Below are 19,937 nucleotides of genomic sequence, written 5' to 3' on the forward strand. Positions count from 1 at the left end.
CCATAGCCAGCTTCACTGAGTTGTTGTAGCTTAGTTATGCACGTATAGTTTCACTAAAACTTGTATTTGAGGCATTTAACAGAATTAACATTTTAATTATGAGTATTAAATTAAAATTGTTATTACGGGGCACAGCTCTAGTTTAAGGAGCAGTTGGAGACAAGATACAGAAGATGTGGCTGTGGTGACCAGATGTTAGAGAGGAAGGACTTCTGAGTTCAGGTAAAGTCAGACCCATTAGTATGCAACCTGGCATGAAATAAGTGTTCAATAAACACTAGTTGTTGTCAGTATTATTACGCTTATTAGGTCCTGAAGTCTTCATAAATAAATAAGACGGACATAATGGAGCACAAGTGTGGTACTTGTACATATCAAATAATAATAAATGTTAGCTCACACAGACTTGTGTTCGTGTGCTTTTTTATGACAGGCTGTTTCAAACATGTATTAAATGGAAGGGACCTTAGAAATGATGCCATCTGGTTCCCTCAGGGTGATGAAACCAGAGATCCTTAGAAGTAAAATAACTTGCCCAAGTCACATAGTGAGTGGTAAACTGGAAAGCTAAATCTGGTCTTTTGCCCCAGCTGGAAAAGTCTGCTGTACCTACACTGCCTCTCTTCGAAATACCTCACCTCACATTTGATGAAAATGATTATAAGTTAGGTCCACACCACATGGCAGCTGCAAACACCTTTCCCTTTCATGCCAAGCTTAGTTACAAGCTTTGGAGTACACCTATTCTGTCTTCGCTGGCTCCTCACTTTTCTGCCACCTGCCTTTTTGGGTTCATAATAAAAATAAAATCCAAACACAAAAATCGTAAGCCTGGGCTTCCCTGGTGGCGCAGTGGTTGAGAGTCCGCCTGCCGATGCAGGGGACATGGGTTCGTGCCCCGGTCCGGGAAGATCCCACATGCCGCAGAGCGGCTGGGCCCGTGAGCCATGGCCGCTGAGCCTGCGCGTCCGGAGCCTGTGCTCCGCAGCGGGAGAGGCCACAACGGTGAGAGGCCCGCGAACCGCAAAAAAAAAAAAAAAAAAAAGATCGTAAACCTGACAATCGTAGCTGGTTTCACTGGATGGCTTAGTTATGCTTGTAGAGATTCACTGAAAACTTATTTGGAGCCTCAAAAAATTAGCATTTTTATTGTGAGTATTAACTAAAAATTGCCATTACTGGGCACAGCTTTAGTTAAGTAGCAGTTGGAGGCAAGATACAGAAGCTGTGGCTACGGTGACCAAATGTCAGGATTGTCAACTCGGTAAGCTTGGGTGATGAGTCAGACATTGGGTAATTTCTTGTATCACACAAATCTCTTAGGAACTACCTCTGTTCCTTCTGAAACATACAGTGTTGTGCTCAGTGGTTTGCACTGAACATATAACAGGCAGCATTCAGAAAACTTGGTTGGCAGCTCCTTCTAAAATAGACCTGAGTTTATCTTTGTGGCATATAATTTCTCATGCTGAGGAGTTCACATTACCATCAACATAATGACAGGGCCTACAGCAGGCAGTCCTGAAGTACTTCTAAATCCAGGTGCCCCCAACACCACAGCTCTTTCTAGCAGGCTGGGGAGAAGACTATCGAATTCCATCCATGAGCAATCAGATACAAGTAACATGAGAGCTTAACCAGAAGCTTCCACCCGCACCCCTCCCCCCCCCCATGTCTCAGTATGTAATTCATGCTTTTAATTCAGTATTGTGACAAGACAGTACATCTAGTTCACGGAGACCAGTTCTAAAATATGAAGACATGTTAGTGGCCAAGGTTCGGGTTGTACACATTTCAAATGGTATGGGATTTCTCTGGAGTACAACAATACATATTGTGTTCTTTAGTGAAAGTAGGGTGTGAGTTTGCACACGTAGGGTGCAGCAGGAAGGTTGTGGCTGCCCAGCAGATAATTTATTTAGTCGTCGTGTGCTGAGGAGTACAAGGGTTTGAGTGTAGACCCATCAAAAGAGAGGAGGCCTGTGTGTCCCCACTGCTGCTTCTCTTACCCTAAGGCTGCCCAAGGTGATAGCTTTCATCCTGGTAGGATGCAGAAGTGCTTCCCCTGATATACGGTGCCAGAAATCTAGTAGTAAACGTGTCCTGGTTCTGTCTGAGAATGCTGGCAACAATTCCTGTGGAATTGCTTTCACTTTTTAAAAGAGAGAAATAGATGGCTATTAGGTCACTTCCACAGCTAACAGTTTATAGGTCAAGATGATCCGGAGCTAAGAAATGTGATAGTTATTATGAAAAAGGGAAAGCTTTGTTCAGCAAAGAATTTTTGTTTAATCATAGGCCCAAGGAGGCTGAGTATAAAAAGTATTTAAGGTACCAAGAATAAGTTAGATTGCCCCCTCTCTATCTTCCTTTCTTATCCACCTAATTATTTATTTTGCACCCCCTACCCACCCCTGAGAATGTGAGCCACATGGAGGTAGGGATGCTTGTCCATTTGCTCACTGTGTATCCTCAGGGCTTTACACAGAGTCTGGCATATGCAGTTATTGAGTATATACTCACTGGCAAGCAAATGAATGAATGAGTGAATTATAATCTGAAAAACTATCCTTCCAAACGAATTCATTTGTGGAAATAAGCTAGCACATTGCCTGTAAAGCAGCTTCCTTGAATAAGGACAAGCTTTAAGGTTCACAGGAGATTTTAGCATCAGCCTACTGACACCGATTTCCCCTGGAAACCGCTCTCTGCTTCTCTCTCCCAGTTTGTCTTCCCCAGCATTTTTTTTGGATCTGTAGTTATAGCTTTTTCTCTCCAGAATTCACCTGAGGAGAAATTGTCTTTTCCTTACATTTGGATCTTAGCAAATTGAGGAAAACCAACTTAGGTGAACATCTGACCATCTTTGGTAAAAAAAGAGGCCAGGAAGCTCACGACAGACCATGGCACTGCTGCCTTAGGGGTTGCTGGGCAGCTTGGGCCCGACTCAAGAGTTGTTCTCCTGGGAAACTGGGATTGACTCAGTAGAAGTGCCAGTGCCACGCCAGTCACAGGGTGAAGCAGCTGTGGCGTGGGCCCTACACGGCGAGGGTCTGTAAAACCCTCCTTACTGTCCCGAGCCCCGTCGGGAGTTCTAAGATTCCAGGACTCACCTAAACCTGATAAAGGGTGTCCAGAGGGCCCGGGGTTAACGCTGAGTTGTTAAGTACAAGATTGCGGTTTCCAATAAAATGGGTTTGTGATGCCTGAGGTGATTTTGCGGGAGAAAAAAAGGAAGATTAAAAAGGCTGTGTCAAAATAGTGTTTTGATAAGACCAGAAGCATAATTTTAGAAAATGGAAAGTAGTAGGCATGCAGTAGAAAATGTGCTTGGCCCTGCCCTCCCGGGAGGAACGGGGGTGATAAATCATCCCTCGCTATTTCCAATTTTTCAGGTGTCAAATAGTTCTACATTTTGTAGACTTAAATTTTCTACATTGTGAAAAAAGAATGAATGTACAACCCCATATATTTAAGCTTCTATTATTGCATTTGCCATCTTATTTTAATTTTTGGAAAATATTTCGTTTGCCCTTTTCAGGAATATATATGATCCCGTGCTTTACTTTCTCGTGAAGGAGGGAGAGTTAAATAATAAGCTTCTTGGTTTAGGAAGAACTAATTAGTAAATTTTCCTCCTGTTCTCCAGGCCTGTGGCAACTATTTCTTTCCTGACAACTGAACTTTGCATCCCAACCTCCATTACTCTTAACAGAAGCCAAGCATTCTCTCCCCCTCGCTGTGCTATGAGAATCATTTTTCCTCTGAGTGGAGTAATGGCTGTGAAGTCATTTAGGTATTCACAGAAAAAATAGCCTTTTACTGTTGTTTTTTATTCATTCCCGGAATGAGGCTAAGAGAAACCCTGTTCCATTTTACTGTAAATACTATTAATCCAGAGATGACTTCTTAGTATACAGACATGACTGGTTTGAATTTAAATGAGTTGATATTCAGAGTTTTCATCTAGATTTAGATAAAACAAAAACTTATTCAGTGACTGTGGTTGAATTTAGAGTTGCTATTTAGATTGCCTAAACAATCTTCTATTATGTTTTCAGTACACCAGGTATGAAAAAAAGAGAGTAAGAGCTACATTCCACAATTCTGAGGTATATTAGATCCTGAAAGTATCTACTTCACCTCCCTTATTGCTGACTTATTCTTTCCTGACCTCATTCCCAAAGAAACTCACCCATTTCCTCCACCAGGTCCAGGACCAATATCTTATTTTAAGTAAGAAGTTTTCACTCAAAAATAGGTAGACTTTTGAATTTGACAAAGTAGAGATTAGAGTTATGATGCTGTTTTAAGAGAAGAATTGGGAGGTCTGATTCCCAATCTACATAATAATTCAACAGAGTTTAAGGCTGTCTTTAGCACTTTGCATTAGCAGCAAGCAATTACCTCCAAATAGAATGAAATGAGGGTCAAGAATGGTCTCAAGCAATCAAGTGGAAGTGTTACTTGCTTTACTGAGCATGCTAATACAAAGCTGCATTTGGAAGAATTAAAGAAGAAAAATGCCTCCAACCCAAATTGCCTTGTGAGCTTTTTTTGCAAGAGTGGGCCAGAATGGTTTGTGGATGATAAAAAAGTTTAAATTGTTTAGTTTTAATACTTTAGATGACTTTACCTAGGAATTTAAGTGATTTGGGATTCATGTTTTTCCGTCTAAATTTAATGATGCATTCTATGTACATAAGGATAAGCAGACATACATTTTTTTGTACATGTAACTTAACTATTTTCAAATAGATGTGCCTATCCCTGAATGGATAGGTTGGCATCCTACCAAATTACAAAATTAAGTAGATATGAATTAGTATATGGAAGTGTTACTGAACCAAACTTGGGTTCGCCCACCCACCACCCAGCAAAGCCAATCAACTGACACAAAACTTCTGTGAAGGAAAGTACAGTGTCTATTTGCAGGGTGCAAAGCAAGGAGAATGGGCAGCTCATGCTCAAAAGACCCAAATTCCTCTATGGTTTTCAGGGAAGGTTTTTAAAGGCAACGTTGGGGTGAGGGTTGCAGGGTGCATGACTTTCTTTTGATTAGGGTGGTGGTTAGGTGACAAGGTGGAATTTTAGGAATATCAATCAACTTTCCCGTTCCAACCAGTCTGGGGTCAGCACGTTGTCACCATCCTCCACCTGGTCAGGGGTCTTAATTTCTGCATAACAGCTCAAAGATATGCATCAGACTGTTATGTATATTCCTTCAGGAGGATTCTGTCTTATCACTAAACTGTTGTTCAAGCTATCTTGTCTAATTGCTTTTCCTTTGTTTCTGCATTCCATCACTTCTCTAATTAGTAACCGTTTGAGTCTTCTCTTTGGAGCTCAGGGAAGGCATAGGAGACTAAAATCTTTTCTACAGACAAAAAAGGGTGAGGAACGCAGACACTTTTGTACATGGGAGGGCCTCACAGGATCCTGCTCAATTTCAATCCCCCCCTTTTCTTTAATACTTCTTACTCCTGAGGGGAACAGGGGTGGGACAAGAAAGGGAATTAAGTTTTAGATAGAGAGGTTAATCATACTTGTCAGGGGAACTCGGTTTTAGCAGGGGCCCCGGTTTCAGAAGTACTAGCTGAGTTCAGTTCCTCTTGTGAAATTCTAGGCTCATAAAACGTACCGATCCAAACTCAAACACATTTTTATTTACTCAGTTATCCATGATTCCAGTCTGCATGGGCAACAATTCAAATTCATAACAATAATTTATTTATTAGCAACAGACTAACTTTGAGAATAAAAATGCAACCAGGTCGAGAATTCCTGAATTTGCTTTTTTTTTTTCCATTAGACATTAACTGAAGTTTAGGATGAATAATATTTTATACATCTAGGTTGATGATAATATAAATAATCCTGGTCTAAAAGCTGTATCCTGTAGCTTTAAAAACATTTTTTCTGGGAGCTTCCCTAATGGTGCAGTGGTTAAGAATCCGCCTGCCAGTGCAGGGGACATGGGTTCGAGCCCTGGTCCTAGAAGATCCCACATGCCACGGAGCAGCTAAGCCCGTGGGCCACAACTGCTGAGCCTGCACTCTAGAGCCCGCAAACCACAACTACTGAAGCCCATGCACCTAGAGCCCATGCTCTGCAGCAAAAGAATCCATCGCAATGAGAAACCCATGCATTGCAAAGAAGAGTAACCCCCACTTGTCACAACTAGAGAAAGCCTGCGCACAGCAGCCAAAAATAAATAAATAAAACAAATAAATATATTAAAAAAAAAGAAATTTCTTCTCTATCATGTAATAGGAAATAAGTAGAGATTAAGCTCTCTTAAAATAATTAAAGAAAACAATTTAGATGATACAAACTTTATTTAACACTTCATGAAGCAAACAGTCTCCATTCCCAAGGGTCCAGAGAACCTCAAAATGGACTGGAAGGCAGGAAGCTTTTATAGGATAAAGAATGAGGAATAGAGAAGGGAAATTTTAAATGAATAAGGAAAAGGGAATATGTATAGAGCCCCGAGTTGGCTTGGCATGTGGGGATTGGTTGACTGTATATGCTGCATTTCTGGTCAAGTGGAACATTTATAGGGACTTGAAAGTTACATGTTTCAGTTTGCTGACATGGCACCCAAGGCAGAAGCAGCTCCATCTTGGACCTAGACATTTATTTCAACAACTCTTTAAACTAAATTAGTAACTTTATTTATTTTTTTTTCAAGAGGAAAATTAGTTTTTATTTCAGATATTGTAGTAAGAAACTCAATTGGTATCTTCTTTTTTTTTAATTGAAAATTATGATAACCATATTTACTCATTAAATACTGTTTTTCTAAAACACAGCTTGGAAACAGCCAGCATGCATGTTTAACCTCAGTACAATGGATTTAAAACCAAGTATGCATGTTATATGCATCAAGGCTAGATTACAAATTATCATGGTCATTATCATCTTCACATTTTATTTTCAATGCATTTGATGATTCACTGGCAGTATTTTGTGATGACACCATGTTAGTGGTAATAAGAATGTCTTTGGACCTAATTAATGATGGATTAATTAGAACATTCTGAACTGCTGATGTTGCAGTAATTGATGCTTTCACAGCTAGGGATTGTGAGTGGGCATCTGTACTGTGAACCTTTGCCCTCTGAGGGACACTGGCTTCCCTACTTTAGTTGACACAGACATGGTGTGTGGGGTTGGTGTGTCAAGTGTGGGAGTACTTGGTCTGCTAATAACTGAACCAACACTTTATCGCAGAACTGTTCTTCTTCCCACAGAAGTAGATCCTTGTTTTGTAAAGACTTAAATCTATAATTTGGAGCAGTCAAGGAGTATCTACTAGTTGGCAATCTAGAGCCTGAACATGGCTTGATCAATGGCAAAGGGGTTTGATTTCTTTGCTTTGTGATATCTAATAAAAAATGTCTTGGGGGAGGAGAGGTAAATGACTCAGAATCTTCTCTTCCTTCATTACCTTCATTTCTGTCAGCTGCGGACAGGACATGAAGACCCAGAATTAATCTGCACATTAAAATGATTAACCATAAGGCTATGTAATTCAGAAGGAAGGAGTGGGGCTGAAAGGCTGAGAAGGAAAAAGAAATGAGACAGGAGATAGGATTGTTTTCTTTGCTGTGCAGAAGCTTTTTAGTTTGAGGTAATCCCACTTGTCTATTTTTGCTTTTGTTGCCAATGCTTTTGATGTCAGGTCCATGAAATCACTGCCAAGACCAATGTCATGAAGCTTATCCCCTGTTTTCTTAAGGAAAATTAGTAACTTTAAATGAGGGATTGTTAAAGTTAAAAGATCATGATTATTAAAAAGTTACAAAATTATTGAAAGTTTACCAAAGTATTTAATTCACCTTCAAAGTTTATCTTTTATCTTATAAGGGTGTTTTTTTTTAGTACATATTAAAACAAGAAGGGAACACTTGGGGAAACTAGGGCCAGAAGAGAAAATTTGGGCATGTGTATAAATTCCCCTCAAATCCCTGTATCCTGCGCTGACACATTTATGTTTCTAAGCAGGATAACAGGAGAGGATCTCTAAAAAAAAAGTGCAAAACGTTGAATCCTGAAGAAGTCTCCTGTCCTGCATTCTGCCCCACCTTGTCATCCTCAGGTGCAATGGGCTTGATAAATTAGAAGAAAGGTCAGGATAAGGTAGGCTATGCTTCAGTAATAAATAAACCTCAATGAGTAAATTGTTTAAGACACTGAGGATTTTATTCTTCACTCAAAGTCCAGAGTGAATCAGGTGACCCTCTCCTATCCTGTGGCCTGCAAGGTTGCTGTGTCAAGAAAAGAGGAAGCCAAAAGTTTCCCCACATGTCTGTAGGGGCCGAGAAGTGCCCTCGTGACACTTCTTCCACATTTCATTGATTGTAACTCAGCCACATTATCCCAACCTAAGGGAGTTTGGGCCAGCAAGGGGACATGAAGTGGGACTTAAACGTCTCTGCCTCAGAAGACATTCTGACTCCTGTAAGCTCCTCCTACCTAAGTGATCAGCTCCCTGATTTCTCTCCTCAGAACCAACATCCCCCCAAAGAAAGAGAACTGGCCAGTGAGAATGAGAGAGAGAGAGAGAGAGTAAATGGGAACACTACGTCTCCTACCAAGCCCCAGAGCACAGATTTCCAGAATAGCACCATATTCCAATGTTAGAGACTCCAGATCATCCCACACATCATTTGATTAATGAGTGAAAAAAGAGAGAAAGAAAACTATTGAAATAAGACTATAAACAAGAATATACTTCTCACTCTACTTCCCTTCCTCCCATGTGACTACTCCCACTATAGTGAATCTGATAAAATGTATGTCTGGTTTTCTTACTCCAAAACATATCAAGAACCATAAGCTTCCTTAAGCTCAAATGACTCGTTTTCAACCTCATCTTCATTTGTTAAAGGGCAGCTATTATTATATGAAAAGAGCCTTTTCATATTCTACATATTCTGTGACATTGGGGTCACCAGCATGAGTGACACTTTCTGGACTCATCCAACCAACATTTTGAATGTCTTCCAGGTGCCGGCTCTTGTGCCAGGTTGATGCTTGGGCTGTACTCTTCTCTAGGAGCTCACGGTCAGCAGCTGCCGTCTGAGTCTGGGCAGATACGTTACAGGAAACATAACTACTGTTTCTTGTAAGCCACGCCCTGAGGTGCGTCGCTGGGTCTGTGCTCAGCCAGAAAAGGAAAAGGGCCCCTGAGGCACCAGTTGCTCACTGCTCCTGAATAATCACATCCAGGATGGGGTGGCATATGCATTAAAGACAACAATTTTCACTGTTCTCATGGGAGTTAAAAATTGGAATTAGTTTTTCCCAAAGCCAACTTCAACTCTCTCCAACAGTCAGATTTTATTTGAGACCTGGGGGGCAGGGGAGAAGAAGATGTTCATTGGTGCCTGTTTGGAACTCACTTTTGCCATCAGAGAGGCTCCTGGCCAGCCGTGATGCTGGCCCACAGCAGGTGGGACTGAAGTGGGAGCAGAAGCTGTGAGCCGGGACTCCAGGAGGTGCACTTCCTAGACCCAGCTCTTCCATTAACTAGCTCTGCGACCTTGAAGGAGTCCTTTGGCCCCTCTGACCTTCAGTTTCCTCATGTGTAAAATCGAATGCTTAGACTAGACAGGCCTCTCTCAGCTGAGACACCCGGTTATTCTGGACTTCTGTGTTCCTACCTCTGTAATTGAGGTCCCCAGCCCTGTGTCACATGGGGCCTGCAGGGAGGATGCACTGGTACACTGTCATCAGAGTGATCAACTTCAGAGGCATCCCCCCTGCAGTGACTTGCCAAGAGAAAAGTATTAGATATGTCACCTCCAGAACTCTCTGGCATTGATTTTTTTCCCCTACAACTTCCAAATGTTCACTGTAGTCACAGAATGAAGAAGGAAATAATCCTTCTCCAGCCAGTAAAGTCAACAAGTGGAATGGCTGGGGATCTCTGCACCCATGCGTACATCACCGAGACAGCCTTGCCAAAGGGTACTTAACCCGTTGCTGAGGGTTTAGAGAGAGGCAGTTATTGAAGGCAGTGCGCTGCCTGTCACTGGGAGCCCAGTTCACCCAAGAGGACTTGCCACGTGGTATCGTGGAGGGACAGACCTTCAAAGAGGCTCAGCCTTCTCCTTGTATTCACACACATATTTTGCAGATAAGGGAACTGAAGCCCAGGGAGCTTGACTAGCCCAAGATCATGAACATTGGGCAGATCTGAGATGAAAACTTGCATCTTCTGTCTGACTCCTGACTTACAGGCCTAAGCTCTTACACCACACTGTGCTAGAGAATTCATAGACACACTCACTGAAACTTGAACCTGGTATCAATAATAGTCATATGGTAATGACAGTGCCAGCAATGGTAATTATATATACCACATATTTATGTTATATGTGTATCTTATGTATTACACACACACACACACACACACACACACACACACACACACACACACACACACACCATTTATTGAGCAGCCACCATTAACCAGGCACTGTGCTAGTCATTTTATATATCTTATCTCTGTTTTTTACAATAACTATAAGATATAATTTCTTGATTATCATTCCTAACTTACAGGTAAGAAAACTGAGGCTTAAGGAGATGAACTCACTTGTTCATTTGGTGACATATAGTCCACTCATTCTGCTGAACCAATTTTTCAAAAGTCTTAACTATGTACGGGCATTAAACTAGTCACCATGGTGGGATTTAGAAATAAATTAGGGAAGAGCTCTTCCTCAAGGAGATAATAGAAACCTCTGACATAAGCCACAGCTTTATGTGACAGCAGTATAAGGGAGAAGATGTCAGAAGAAAGATTTGGCTATATTGAGGAATTCAGAGAAAAGGATGATTTTTTTCCATACTGAATGGATTAGGAAAGGAAAGGCAAGGTAGCTGAACTGAACCTCGATAGAAGTGTAGGTGCTGGGCACTGGAATCGGGGTGAAAGGCCTTCCAGAATAAACAGAAGCACAGAGCCCGAAAGTAGCTACACATGGAACCAACAGCAAATTGGTTGCGAAGTTTGATCTCTGACAAGTATATGCCACAGCAAAGGGACACTGAGTGTAAAATATTTAGTAGGTAAAGGCCCAAGGTGACTAATCCCATGAACCACCAGTTGTAAAGAAATCTTGCTTTCAGATATTGTTATACCAAAAGAAATGGAAAAACCACTAGAAAACTTGGAAATTTGGCGTCTAAGCTAAAAGCAAAGTGGAACTGACCCAGCCCACAGTGAGAGACTCTTCATGGGAGAAACTAGAGCATCTTCCTTTAAAGTCAAAAGGGTTTACAGTTGTAGGAGGTCATTGATTCTGAACATACATATCTGAACATACAGGAAGTCAAGTCAGTCTCCCAGAAACAGAACATCTGCAAATGGTAAAATCCTGATGTGGCACAGGTAACCTACATCACCACTTTAAAGGGGAGTGGTGATTTGTCTCCACTGAAGTAAGAGAGAGGATTGGACTTAAACTAACGTTGTGCCAGTAAATGTTTACATACTAGCGCTCTTTTAAGATGTGCATATGTCCATGCTTCAGTTTATTATGAATTTTATTGCTATAAAGGCAGTACACACTTTAGAAACAATAATAAAATACTACTACTACTACTAATAAGATACTAATATACAATACGCTTTGTTGTAAATTCCATATAGCCAACTGGTCCTCACAGAATGCTTTCATTGATTTTTTCAAAATTCTTGTGCCTGTAGACAATCTGTGGTTGCAATTAATGAATGAGTATAGTCCCAACATGAATGTGGTTGATATTTTTGGTTACCTAATTAGAAGAAAGAGAAACAAAAAAGACCAGTGTTGCAACTTTTCTCACTCAGGACAAACCTGAATCAAAACGTAACTTCTTTGCAGAATCAAACAGTAGTTTTCAAATAATAGAAGACTTTTTTCAATTTGATGCTATTCATGATGTAATGGTTACAGACATAGCACACTTTAAAGCTTAATTTACAATATTAACATTTTCTCCATTACTTTTTTTGCAATCAGCTGTACAATAAACCAAGTTCTGATTTGTAGTGCGTACTTATTTCTGTGATATAAACACTCTCATGTGGCTGGTTTCCAGCTACCAATGAGATATCATTGAATGCAGAGTAGGGAAGAGAGGCGTAGTAGCAGAACTTGTATGATATTTCCACTGTTATGGACTGAATGTTTGTATCCCCCTAAAATTTGTATGTTGAAGCCCTAACTCCTAGTGTGATTGTAGTTGAAGGTGGGGCCATTGGGAGATAATTAAATAAGATGAGGTCATGAGGGTAGGGCTCCCATGATAGGATTAGTGTCCCTATTAGAAGTGGAAAAAACACCACAGCTTGCTTGCTCTCTGCCATGTAAGGACACAGCCGCAGCTAGAAGACTGTCATCTACAGGCCGGGAAAAGAGCTCTTACCAGCAACCAGATCTGCCCAGCACATTGATCGTGAACTCCCCAGCCTCCAGGACTGTGAGAAATGTCTGTTGTTTAAGCCACTCAGTCTCTGGTGTTGTGTTACAGTAGCCTGAGCTGACTGATATAACCAGCATAGAGTGGATGTGAATAACTTCAAGGCATAGTTAATACTAAAATGTTGTAAAGCAATTAGAAAGTGATGTCTTAAGTATTTATTTCTTCTGCATTTGTTTCGTTTACTTTTTATTTTGAAGTAATTATAGACACACGGGAATTGGCAAAAATAGTACAGGGTCCCACATACCCCTTACCCAGCTTCCCCCAGTGTTGACATCTTACATGACCGTAATACAATACCATAAACAGGAAACTGAGACTCATACAATACTACTAAAGACATTAATCAGCTATCACCATTTTAATATGGATTCGTTTGTTGGGTGTGTGTGTTTGTGTACATGTGTGGTATGTGTGCAGTTTTATCCCATGTATAGATTTGTATAACCACCAGGACATTCAGGATACATAAATGTCCCATCATCACAAAGGAATTCCCTTGCGTTTTCTCTTTAGATTGTCACCACTCCATCCTCGTCTCTCATAACCCTTAATCTGTTCTCCATGTCTATTGTGAATATAACAATAAATATCCAGAATGTTTTAAATATAGAACCATACATTACATAAACTATTTTTTTTTTTTTTTTGGCGGTACGCGGGCCTCTCACTGTTGTGGCCTCTCCCGTTGCGGAGCACAGGTTCCGGACGCGCAGGCTCAGCGACCATGACTCACAGGCCTAGCCGCTCCGCGGCATGTGGGATCTTCCCAGACCGGGGCACGAACCCGGGTCCCCTGCATCAGCAGGCAGACTCTCAACCACTGCGCCACCAGGGAAGCCCCCAAAAATCTTAAATTTTGATGAAGGTAAATTTATCAATTCTTTCTTTTATGGATCATGCCTTTAACGTAATGTCTCAGGACTCCTCATGTAGGTTTAGATCCTAAAGATTTTCTCCTATGTTTTCTTATAAAAGTTTTAAAATTTTGCATTTTAAATTTAAATCCACAATCCATTTTGAGTTAATATTTTTGTATGGTATGAGGTTTTAAGTCAAAGTTATTTTTTTGCCCGTGGATGTCCAATTGTTCTAGCACCATTTATTTAAAAGCTTATTTTTCTCCACCGAAATTTCATTTGTTTTTCATATAATTTATTTTTTTGTAGATTTAATTTTTAATAATGGCTGTGGCTTGACATCCAGCTCACAAACTCCCTGAAAATTTAACCATGGGTTCTGGGAGCCAGTACAAGCTGACTGCAGCACACCATTGATTTAAACTGTGTTGTGAGGTTCTGATTAGAGGAAAAAAGACAGCCATAGAGACGATTAGGGATGGTGAGCATGTGTAAACATTGAAATATATAATGTAAAGCATTAGAAAAGCACCTAGGCCCAGAGGTGGCATTAGTACCATCTTGTAGAAAATTAAAACTCAGATTTGAAATTCACATTTTATTAGCTTTGGAGAGAGGGAGCAGGAATTGAATGTAAATTCATGCTATTAATTTGAAATTGCTTAATTCATAGGTTCCCTTTAAACTAATTGGGTGGCCCAGAAGCTTGCTAGGACAGGCATGGCCTCTGTGGTCAAATGAAGCTGGGTCTGATTCTTGACACTGATATTTATCAGCTTTGAGGAACACCTCAATGACCTTTAGTTTCCAGTAGTGTTAAAATTGGGAGAAGAATCCAAAGCCGTGTTCATTAATTTAACAAATACTTGATGAGTTCCAGGCTATGTAGAAGGGATTAGGGATACAGCAGCAAGCAAAGTCATCACAATTTTTGCCCTCAAAGATTTACGGTCCAGTGGGAAGCTAGACAATGAACAAAAATCACACTAGTGAAAAATTGTGATAAGTGGCATAAAGGAAAAAAAAAAGCAGGTGCTATGATTCAATTTATTATAGCTTTGGGTAATACGAGGGTGGTTCAGACAGAGTTCTGAAGACCTCATCTAAGGGTCTGACTACTCATCACTTGCATTGCGTTATAGTGCCTGCTTTGCATAGAGAGCTGGATTGGATATACTTTAAGGGCCCTCTTAAGATTCTTAAGTGTCTAAGAATCTGTGACCATCATGTGTGTCAAGAAGGGATTTTTTAATTTGTTTACACAGAGACATGGATAAATTCAGCAATCAATATGGTAGTCATTAAGTCAGATACTTCATATATTTATATTTTTAATAACATTTTTCTACCATACTCCCTAGTCATTGTGCCCTTTTAAAAATGGATTAAATTATGAAAAAGCACTTAGGGATCTACAGTTCTGAAACCTGGGACAGTGCAATGACTGCTGAAGTGTTTATCAATTTTATTTTCAACCATATACACATCGGGTTTTGTTTGGAAGTAAGTTATTGTTAATCAATTTTTTTTTGTAATGAAGCCCATAAATCCACATTAAATAAACATCCAAACTTGTTGATATCCTTTTGCTTTGCTCTTTGAGCTTGTGTGTTTTCATCAGAATAATTCACTAAAGTCAACCTGAGTCTTTTTTTAAATTTTTACGAGTTTTCCGCTGAGTCTCCCCTGACCTACTGAGCAACCAGCCCCAGTGTCAGCTGCCTGGGCAGGTCTGGGGCAGGGGCTGCGGGACATCTGAGTGCTTCTGCTTCTTAACTGATGTTCTTATTCTTTAAAACAAAACGCATAATCTTTCCTCCCCACCATTATCTCTACCACCTCCATTTTTTCGATGGGAAGATGAGGAGTAAAAGGGACATGGCTAGTTCTTTCATTTTTTCTGACTATCAAATTGGCACTACCTTATTGTAAAACATTTGGAAAATTACAAACACTTCAAAGGAGAAAATAAAATTTTATCCGTCATTGTACCGTTTGCAGAATTCTTTTCCCCATACCTTGAAATACTGGGCGTGATCATTCCAAAATTTCAGGGTTAAACTCTAAGTCACTGCTTCTGCATCCACCATGGTTTGAGACTAGTGGGTGAAGCCAGGTACCTAACCCAGGCCCGAGATTCAAGAAGAATGTCCAACTCAAACGTGCATAATGCTGGGTGGCAGGAACTCTCCTTAGTATTTTGCAGTTACATTTCTTACAACAACCCTGCAAAAGTACGATTATTATCCCCAGTTTTCTAAACTCACAGAGGCAGAGTAAGAGACACCCTGAATCCCGACCCAGGAAGACCAGTTCCAAGTCCACAGACTAAATAACCTTCTTAGATGATATAAAGCTTAGTGACAGGTCCAACCCCTCTCCTCCACTGGCACGTCCCTTTCTATGTGAAGCCAACACCTTCTTTGTTCCTTTGGCCCAATCCAGGTCCAATATTGACTTTGCTCATACTTTGACTTGTTAAGTGATGCTGTCTATCACTCTTGTGAGAAGAGGATCTGTTTTGTTCCTTTACCCGCTTTTTAGAACCTTCGCTCCACTCACTTCTATTGAAGGCCAACTGCATTTCCATGACTCAGCAGTATTATTTCCAATCATCTCCCCATTTCTCCACATCTGGCGGTTCTACCCAATAACCAAAGTCTCATAAGATACCAAGCATAAATTTGGGAAGGAGGGAGGGAGATGATTAAGCTCACTTTTTAACATGGAGGGCAGGAGGATTTCAGACGTCACCGAGGGGCAGGGACTCTTTACAACTACGGGGAGATAAATTTGGTTGATTGGTGTATGTCCTTGATTTTTTCCTATGCATAAGTTTAAAATTTTTTAAATTTTATTTATTTTTATTTTTTCCCAACTTGTGATTTTGAAATATTTCATACTCACGGGAAAAACCCAAAGTATTTTCACTGGACACTTTTAACCAGTACCTACTGTATTAGTTTCCCAGGACTTCCAGAACAAATCACCACAAATTAGGTAACTCATACAACAGACACTTATTCTCTCACAGTTCTGGAGACTAAGAGTCTAAAATCACGGTGTCTGTAGGCCCTGATCCCCCTGAAGGCTCCGGGAAGAATTCTGTGCCTCTTCCTGGTGTCTGGTGATTGCTGGCAGTCCTGGACATTCCTTGGCTTGTATCCCTCGAATCTCTGCCTCCGTCACCACGGCCTTCTCCCCTGTGTGTCTCTATGTCTCCTCTTCTTCTAAGAACCATATTAGGTTTAGGGCCCACCTTTATCCCGTATGACCTCATTTAATTTAACTAATTACTCTGCAAAGACTCTATTGTTAAACAAGGTCACATTCTGAGCTTCTGGGTAAACGTGCATTTTGGGGGAACTGTTTAACCCAGCACACCTACATTTATTAATTATTAACATTTCGACACCTTTGTTTTATCTTTAACTCCATCCATCCATGTGTGCACACATGCATCTAACCAGACACAGATTTTGTTGATCCACTTGAAAGTTAGTACTAGACATGATACCACAACCCTAAATACTTCAGCTGATACCTTCAGCTAAGAAAAAAAAAAATCGTTCTACATAGTCACAATATAATTACCACAACATAATAAATTTAACATTTGATACCATGATTTATATGAGATACAGACCATATTTAAATTTTCTCGTTTATTCCAAAAATATCCTTTCTAGCTGATGGGTTTTTCCAAATCAGGATCGAATAAAGGATCAGACACTGCATTTATTTATTATGTCTCTTTATAGTCTCCTTTTACTAGATGAGTGCCCTCCCCCTTTTTTCTCATGTCACTGACATTTTTGAAGAGTCCATGCCAGTTATTTTTGAGAATATCTCATATTCTAGATTGGTCTGATTATTTCTTGATGAATAGATTCAGGTTAAATATTTTTGGAAAGAATACTACACAGATGATACCGTATTGTGTCCCCCTAGTACATCACACCAGGAGGCTCAGAATGTCCGTTTGCTCCATTATTAGTGATGCTAAATACAATCTCTTGGCTGAGGTGCTGAGAGCCAGCTCTCCCCCTTGTGATGGGGTGTCCATGATTCCCCATTCAACCAATTCCTGTTTCACATTGTCTTTTGAAAATTTGCCCATTTCTGTTCTGAGCTTTTGTATTTCTGACTAGAGGTTTTTTGAAAATATACAAGGTGCTTTTTTATGGACATTTAATTCAGCTGGGGTTTGTGTTACAGTTTTCTTCTACTATGTCGTTTTGCGGGGTGAAGAATTTTCACCTGCTGAAATATTTTGGTTTTCCATTTCCATGGTCTTACAGTGACTCTGAGGGGATGATATCTGCTATTTTACCTTTGAAGAGTCTTGCATTTTCCTGAATCAGAAACAGCAGGTGATTCTGTGCAGACAGTGGTAAGATTTTGGGGAGGATCACTTAATTTCTTAGTTCAAGAGCACTGTCTTCTGTTGATACACTTAAGAGCACTTTTCAAAACTAGATGGCATGGGGCTTCCCTGGTAGCACAGTGGTTGAGAGTCCGCCTGCCGATGCAGGGAACATGGGTTCGTGCCCCGGTCCGGGAAGATCCCACATGCCACGGAGCGGCTGGGCCCGTGAGCCACGGTCGCTGAGCCTGCGCGTCCTGAGCCTGTGCTCCGCAATGGGAGAAGCCACAACGGTGAGAGGCCCGTGTACCGCAAATAAAACAACAACAAAAAACTAAATGGCACCTTCTATTGGTGGGGGGTGATGCCTTCTCGTTCTTTTCTGATGGACCCCTCATCTTGCTTCCTCCTGCTTCATCACCTGGTCTTTAAGGACCCCTCTCATCTCCCCAAAAAGGTGCCTTCCCAAGACTGCCACCTCTGGGCAGCTCCCTCCATTTGTGTGCCCAGTAATGGTGTCCTGATCCAACAGATTATAGACTTTTGTCAGTGTTTATCTTTCTTTTCAGAGTGTGGCATTTTCCTGCTAAGAATGATTTTATCTGTGCTCTGCCACTGCCAGGCCTGCTGCCTTCTCCTTTTCCCCAGAATTGTCTGTCTCCAGACAATTCTCAACTCCAACAAGTCTTCAGTGCTGGCTCTTCAGATTCCAGATTCTTCTTTTCCTAGCTCTGTGTAAACTGGGATTTGTAGCATCCTCTGTCTTCTAGTTTTGCAGTAGGCAGGGGTTATGGGTGGTTTTATTTGCTCTCCTTATTGATCTCTGTAGGTTCTGGAGGACACATGTAGAGAGATCCATATTTAGTTAATGTATAGAAACTCAAAGTCTGCATATATTTATTCTTACTTTCTTGGTATTTTAATGTAAATACAATGATATATTTTGCTTATTTTAAAGCTACAGTGGTAGCATAATTATATCTATTTATATCTATGTATTTCTCTTTTTGTGTGTGTGATTTGCTTTTTAGCTTTAATTAACCCTTGAATTCTTCTGAAGTTCTGCTTGCTTTTGGCTTGCTTATCTAGACCTTCTGTTCTGGCCTGTAGGCACAGTAGAACCTAAGGAATCGTGGCCTAGTTTGCTTAGAAATGGACAGATGCTTAGAGAGATGAAGGGTAGACTAGGGCCTTGTCCAAATGTGGTTGATGCTTTTTGAAGCACAAAATGGACGAGGGTGGGGTAGGGCTTGATTGTAAATTCTTACAGAGGTTGAGTGGCAGCCTCTTGGCACTTGAGGCTTTCATTTCTGCTGAGTTTTTTGAGGACCAACTGTCCTTCAAAGCTGGCTGCTCACCAGATTCCTCGGAACAGCTTTATGCAATGTCACGTTGTTAGACACTTGTTTATGTCCCAAATTCTTCATGAAGATTTTAACTTCTCATGAGCAACTCCTACCTCCTTCTCTCCCAGGACTCCCTGCAGGGGTCCTGCTCAAAGTAGGTTCTGAGGGACTATTCCATCACCTTTGAAAGTCTCTATCTTGAAACCTCAAGAGGTGTTACATCAAAAGCAGTTTTCTTTGGAGATTAATGAGGAAAACAAAGGCACCTGAGCAGAAATGAGAGTAGGAGCATTTGTGTGCTCTGCAGCTTCTCTAGGCTGACTCTAACATGTTAAGCCCTCTTCATTTTGCTCAAGAAGTGGTGAAAAAATAAAACAAGACCATTAGTACCCCCCCTTTAAAATATATATTAGGGCTTTCCTGGTGGCGCAGTGGTTGAGAGTCCGCCTGCCGATGCAGGGACACGTGTTCGTGCCCTGGTCCGGGAAGATCCCGCATGCCGCGGAGCAGCTGGGCCTGGAGCCATGGCTGCTGAGCCTGCGTGTCCGGAGCTTGTGTGCCGCAACGGGAGAGGCCACAACAGTGAGAGGCCTGCGTACCGCCAAAAAAAAATAATAATAAAATAAAATAAAATATATATTATATGGGTATGCCCCAAAATAGCCACCCAAGTTGGTGCCTGGGCATTGCCAGTAAAGCCCTTTTGGAGGGACTAGATTATGAATTCAATTAAGAATCTCTGTATTGCACATTCAAAAGGTCTGATGTTATTTGAATTTCTGTGAGTTACTCTGTTTACAGTTATTATTCATGGCACAACACGTCCTTGGGATGTAAATAAATAAATAAGGCAGGGGGACATGAAAATTGAATGATGTCACC

At 40.9% G+C, this 19,937-nt stretch overlaps 1 protein-coding gene and 1 pseudogene across 1 annotated transcript in view; one reads left to right on the plus strand and one right to left on the minus strand.

Moving 5' to 3' along the window:
* ST6GALNAC5 (ST6 N-acetylgalactosaminide alpha-2,6-sialyltransferase 5) overlaps nt 1-19,937 on the plus strand; it is a 170,695-nt gene that overhangs the window by 76,021 nt on the left and 74,737 nt on the right. The window lies entirely within an intron of this gene.
* Nucleotides 6,899-9,534, minus strand: LOC116758520 (annotated as a pseudogene).

This window comes from Phocoena sinus, chromosome 1, assembly GCF_008692025.1.
Source record: "Phocoena sinus isolate mPhoSin1 chromosome 1, mPhoSin1.pri, whole genome shotgun sequence".
Classification (NCBI taxonomy): domain Eukaryota; kingdom Metazoa; phylum Chordata; class Mammalia; order Artiodactyla; family Phocoenidae; genus Phocoena; species Phocoena sinus.